Below are 7170 nucleotides of genomic sequence, written 5' to 3' on the forward strand. Positions count from 1 at the left end.
GCATTGGACCAGAAGAGCAGAACTCCCCGACTATGCTTTGATAGATGATGACGATAGTAATTACAATGTCAACCAAAAACACTGGTGTACTTAGCTACCGACTGTCAAATATCAGGAAGTTTTTAAGCAAGCACTCGCAGCATAAAAGACCATGGCTGTGTTAAAGCAGTGCAAAGGCACATGACGTCCCTCGCTAAGTGATTATAAAAGCCTCCAAACCGCCTTCTCAGCTCAACAGTGAGACACTTAAGGGCCGTTTTGTTTTGTTTCCATCGCCACGGGAACTGTTGACTGACAGGTTGGAAGGTTTCACTCACACAGACGTGCTCTTTGGCTTCTCTGAGGCAGTGCTGTCGACATTAAGCTGGTATGAGTTGTGCAACCAAAGGTGCTTTAGACAACTGATGAAACGTGTCCATTGTTGCCCGGGGATAGCATCCAGAGGCTTCTCAGGAAGAAAAGTTCAGTGAGGCACTTTTGTATTCCACCTTATGAATCATGGGCCATATGCCTCTGTGCTCAAGATTCACTCAGTCTAGTGAATCTTGACCACAGAGCATAATAATGATGAATAAAGGCTGTATAAAATCAAGAATACAGACAGGGAGCTATATTGTATACTCAAAGGTGTTAAACATATTTTTATGCTAATAATTGATACTACTTTCCCAGAGGGGAAAAAAAAAAATCACAACAAGCATTTCCCCCCTTCTAGTGTTTCATGAGAAAGGTCAACATAAAATTTTCCCATTTGTTTGAGCATGCAGTATAACTGATTACCTGTATTGTTTATTTCATACAGCCTTTTTGCACATCTTTATCAAGGGATGTAAATAATTTTTGATTGCACTATTAATTTGTTTTATACTCTGACTGCAACTTGACCGAGGGTGCATTTTAGAGCTAGGATCAAATTTTTCTCTTGCTTTTATCCTACCGGCATGAACCCAAACTCATGAACAATACATAATACATTATAAAAAACCTTGGTTTTTGTCAGTGTGGGTGTGCCAGTTTAAGAGCCCGCCCCTGCTCAGTGCTATGCAGTGTGGTATTGGATGAGTGCAGTGAACAACCACCCCCTTACTTTTATCTCCCACTGCCAGACAAGACTCCAGCCTCACTGGAGGGCCTTGGAAGACTGTACCTGCTGTACCAAGTTACACACGACTGTAATAATTTCCATTAGGCAAACTTTAGTTACTTATCTTTTTGGGAGTACAGAGTTTCGGTGCAAAAACTAAAATGTCCAGTAGGTGTCAATGTTTTATCAGGTAAAGTAGAGGTGTTTCTCTGTGAAAAGTTATGATCATTTTTAGCACGTATCCCAAGAATTATCCCACTTTAAATCAGTGCTAGTTGCCTAGCTTTAGGCTAAGACAGCTTGCCATCTCATTTAAAATATTGTTCACTTGTTAAACGGTATGAACCAAGGACTTCAGATAGTTGGACTGGGAATGTAGACTACTAGTTACTTAAAAGCGCATGCATTCTTCAGGTATGGACACTGTAGATGTATGAAATATGAATTGTATGAATCACTAATACAGTTGTTTTTTTAATTATATATCTTTTTTTTTAACCGAAAATCTAAATATATCATCATAGATATAGCCAACAATAGCTTTTAAACTCTACTTGTCACATTGTTTAGCAATACACAGGTTGACTTGCTCAATTACTTGTAGCATTGCCTGTTCTTATATTTATCATATTTCCTGACTAAGAGAAAGTCAGAAAAAATACAGACAGCTCATCTCAGTTGCTCTTTACCTTGTGATACATGCGTGTCTCAAACAGGAAGGCATGTTCTTGCGTAATATTAACTGTCTAGACTGCGCTCATTTTGTTGAACCACTGTATTACTTTCTTTTAAACAGAGGTCACGCTGATCTTTTCCACTGAATCCCTCAGGTGCCCATCTGGTTTTCAGAATATGAAACACTGTCTTCTCATTATAATGAGCATATCCTCCTCTGTAATCTCAGAACAGCAGTTATCCCAGGGCTTTTAAGAGCGGGAGCAGTGATGACACTGGGAACTCAGATGCATCTTCTATCTTTCTGTCTCCCTGCCACCTGCTCTCTCTCTTCCGTCATCCACCTCTGCGTCTATGCTAATTTGTGCCTGTTTATGTTTGTGAGAAGTCGAACATTGACTACTTTGATAAAAGAACATTGTGGTTTACTTAGACTTTTTTGAAAAAATAAATAAATAAAAAAGTACTGCACTAACAAATCCACCCTTATCTGGACTATATTTAATTTTCTCAGTGAAAAAGCAGCTTGTCGTCTCAGTTGAGTGGTATTTCCTAAATCCAAACCTCATAGGGTGAAGAAAGTGGCCAGTATTTTAATATAAATTATTAACTATTCACTAATTACTCTTTCAGCTACCTTGGAGATGATTAGGAGAATGCTGATATGTCAGTAGTTCATTACACTCCTCGGGTCACCGGTCTTGAAAATAGAGGTTATGACTGATGTCTTCCAGGTAGTGTGAAATATGGTTGTTTAATTGCCAAAATAATAATGTTGGTAATGGGAAAACAAAGGATGGTTTTATGTTTTCGATAAAGGCAGAGTCACATTCAAAGTCCTTGGGGTTTTTAAAGTAATCCTATCCTGACTTTTCATTAATTAAGGTTCTGACACCTCAGTGACATGAAGCACAAAGAGTTCTTCATTTGTTGCAGGAATGGCCTTGCTTTTTGTACCAAATTCCCTTGCCAGATCCTGCACTGACTCAATAATGTGTCTGATTCTCCCCAGGAGGATAGACCAGCTGATTCCCATATGTTTTTCTGGTGTTGGCCAGGGGTTATCTGGCATGGGGGTCTGGAAGCAGAAAAGTGATGTCAGAAGTAAGCCTGCTCAGCTGGTGGAACAGCAATGAGGAACTGCAATATTGGTCCCCCTGCAATCAATTTGAGCTACTGATTTTAAAGGTAGAGTACTGTCCACCCTTTTGGTCTTAAATAGCACTTTCAATATGCTGCGCTGAGAAAAAAGCATATTATTAAGGGTTGAAGTGCAGAGCGTGCAACTTTAAAAAATTGATGTGGTAGCATGTTGGCTTTTCTCTAATGAGAGCAAAGGTCTAGGTGTGAGGTTAAGACATGGGTGTGGTGGATCTCTGGCCTCTAGCACCTCTTCTATCTGAACCTCACATGCAGTGGCCCTTGAGACACATTTTATATCAAAGCAAGTTGAATTGCAACCTGGAAACATAGAGATGAGTACATAAATTGTGTTAGAGAATCATATATGGCTTCTGAATTGTCAGTTTCTGACCTCCAGTGGCTACTCCAAAAACCCAATGCTTGATGTGCCAGAGGTATCCTATACAAAAGAACATAATTAGACTGTAAATTAGTCATATATGTGAAAGTGATAGATCAAAGGGTGGTCAAAGTTCCTGGCTGCATGACTGATTGGCACTATGTCTGCCTGGTACAGCACCTCATAGTGCCCCAAGACAGATCACCGCACCTGCCTCATCTCCTGAGAGCTGAGGGCTCCTGCTGGACTGACAGACATCATTACATCGCCTCACATGAGGTGGCAGGGCCTTTGCCATCCAACGGCTACGTGCCAGTGAATACACGTACTGTAAGTGAGGGTCTGTGACCCTGTAATCACGTGTCTGGACTGTGTATCATAAAGGCAGAAGGTGCTGGCTGTCTGTTTCTCAAATGTCCCACAGAAAAGAAAAGGGGTGTTCATGGAGAGCATTCTTCATAGGCATATGAGAGGTGAAGGAGGGATGTTATTGTTATTGTTATTATTAATGTTGTTGTTGCTGCTGTTTTGTGCTACAGCATACCAAATGATGTCATTAGCACTATGGGGCACAGGTTCCACTGACACTGTCAGGATTAAATTCCCTTCAGTTCTTTAGCAGGACGAGCTACCCAACGACCCAAAAATCTACATGATTAATTTACAGACATGTTTATTTGCATAATTGGAATTTCTGACAATTCTTCCACTCAAGAAAAGCTGCAGAGTTCCTTCTTGATGGTCACAGGTAAACTTTTCTAACCTTAACTTCACACTTGATATCTCTCACAGGTAATCCAGTCCCTAGCTGGAGTAGTTCTGAAATGTCCATTAAGCATAACATTGAGAAAAATGAGTCTACTGTGATTTTGGTTGGCCCAAATGATAAAGAACGCCGTAAGCAGGTGCTTAAGCTAAATAAATGGACGATGAGCCACAACCAAGCTCTCTAAATGGTTTCCTGCGGTAAACCAACCTTCCTCCTCCCGTCTGAGCCGCAAAAAGAAAGAAAAAAAAGATTTAAAGGGGGAAGTCTGTGGCTAGTTCGCCTTTGATGGGAATGCGCCGTCTAGATAAATCACGCCGAGCGTTCGAAAATTCCCTTTACGGCCGCGGTGTCGTCACGCGCGGTTGATCGCAAGTGAAAACCGCTTCGAGGGATAAATATCTTTTGATCCCCGGTGCAGAAACATCTGTGGGCCGCCTTGGTTCAAAAGCCAAATGGAGTTGTGTCAGACGCATTTCTGACGAGGTGCCGCGCTTGTCATACTCTGTGGTATGTACCTTTATACCCACCCCTCACCCACCATCCGTGTCCATTGATCGTCTGCCAGTATGTCAGGCTGTGCTGTGTAGTTAGCCTGAGTCATACTCCTCTGTGATGAAATAAATAATTAAGACAGCGTCTCTCACGATCACGTACAGTAAACACATGACCTCCACTTCTCCAATGAAGGTATCAACATATACCCACAAAACTGTTGTTTACATTTTCAATGCTTGTTGTTATTGTTAGCGACAGTCAAAAATAACTTCAGGCTCTAATACATGGCTGTTGAAGAGAATGGCAGATTATTTTGTGTTAATAATATACTGTATTTGGAACAAAGTGGCCCAACTGACAACGAAAAGCGCATTTCATTAACCCACCGCTAGGTGGAAACAAAGTTAAACTAATTAAACTAATCCTAAAGGCGAGCTGTCAGCCACAGTGTACTGTAGCCAAAGAACACTTCACCTGACGTTCCCTTGTCACTTTCAAATATAATTCCCCAGAAACATTGAGCAATGCACTGCATTCACGTATGGGAGCACCACCTGGAATCAGACCACGCCTCAGAAGAGAATTTCTTTTGACAAATTGCCTTACGGTTCATGGAAGGAGGTGTGGAAATCCCCCTTCCACGAGAGGAGTTGTGTCAGCCAGGGCTTGACTTGTCGCTCCAAGGATGTGTAGACACAAGGAGGGCATCAGGTTTGAGCTGCATCATCACCTGGCCTTGGCATTCATGCGGGCTCAGAAATGACAGCATCGACAATACCATTTTCAAAACTGTCATTAAATGTCTGATTCTGAGCAGAAAAAAAAAAACTTTGGTTGTAATTCTATAACTCCTGGCTGTAATATTCCCCTAAATACAAGTTTTGCATATGACCTAATATACGGTGCGCTTATAGAATGTTTAGCTGACTGGGTGAGCCATGCACATAGACAGACCCTGTTTGTGCTCTTCCATTCTTTGTTTCAGAACATTTTGTTTCACAAGAGTTTGGAGCAAAAACTGTTTTGCCGTTTCACATACCAGTCGCACTCCCTCATTCTAAATGCAGACACATAAGCTATTTATTCAGTTTTTGACACTGGAAGTCTCATCTTCACTAAAGCCCCTCATTTTGAGTGGTATCATTCTTGACATCATAAGTATCCACCTATTGATTGCCTACCCCAGCTCTGTATAAACATCATTTATGGGGATGTGCATCACCAAACCCGTGATATGTTTGTTACAGTAAGCTGTTGATGAAAGGGCAGCAGCATTGCCTTACAGTAAATGTGTATGCCTGGTCAGACAGAACCTCATAAAATATCGCCACCGCATACGCAAAAGGTGTTCACTTTACAGGCGACTCACCTGGACGTTTCCCAGATCCGTTCCCCGCCCCCTTCCCCCAAACCTGTCGGCCCGTCGTTCTGAGATGGAGCAGAAAGCATAGCTGCCAATGAGGGGAGTGCCCCATTGCCTCTTTGTCTGCCAAGCTACAACCCAAACTATGCAGCACTGGGCACGACTTTCCCCGTAGGGCGAGAAAATAATTTTTGAATAAATAATAATTTACATATCTCCAGTCCGCTAGCGTATCTCCCAGGCAACAGATTTTCTGCACTTTATGTTCTTTCTCACTGCACCTAAAAAACTATGAAAACTATGTTTTCATACTGTAGCTACAAACAGGATTAAAATCTGCAGTGGTCAGTCCTGCAAAAGGCAAGCGACGAAACCAGTTGTTAGTGTGGCGCGGTGTACAAACACACATTAAATTCTTGGTGACCCAATGGTGTATTTCACTGCTCCTAGTACTTGTGTTGCAGAAAATTGCTGTGTAAAATTGGTGATGTTGCTTGTTTATAATTTTATATATGGGACATCTTTTAAAAGTGCACTAACCTGTAATGTGGAATTGGAGCTAAAAAGGTCAAGGTATTGCTTTTCAACACATTGGGTCAGCTCTGTATAACAAACATATGACAATATTTAGTTCTGCTTCTTACAGCCACAGTAGATCCAGAATGCGTGTGAACAGATGCTGTGGTATATACTTCATGTAGGCCACTGACTATAGTCCACCTTCTCCATAATGCAGTGTCATTTTTTTAATATCTCATAGAATCAGTGTACTCCTGCCTATTGGCATTTCAAATAATTGTTAAGACTTCACTACTATGCCCTGTAATGTCTGTGCATTAATATTGTTTGTACCTCAATACCAACATTCAGCTTGCAGAATTCATGTGCTTGTTAGGTTTACAATCTTTGTGTTTCTTTACTGTGAGATCTATGAGCTCCTATGGTGCGGTATATACAGTCTATTTATATGGTTTGGTATCTGTGCATCTTTGAATGAAGTAATGTCTCCTGGACCTTGTCATGTGGTATTTGTATGTGTACAACATGGTATGGTGTCTCTGTCAATATTATGTAGTGTCTCTGTATCCATATCATTTAGTTTTGTAAAGTCTGTTCCATGTGGTAACTGTCCGTATCAAATGGACCAAACGGACCACTGTGAACATATTTTATGTTGCCCTTGTGTCCATTTTGCTTGTTATCGGTAGGAAACATCTTGAAAATCCATGCGCTCAGCTCAGAGCTACTGTTTTTGCTTCCAT

Source organism: Anguilla rostrata, chromosome 5 (genome assembly GCF_018555375.3).
Source record: "Anguilla rostrata isolate EN2019 chromosome 5, ASM1855537v3, whole genome shotgun sequence".
NCBI lineage: Eukaryota > Metazoa > Chordata > Actinopteri > Anguilliformes > Anguillidae > Anguilla > Anguilla rostrata.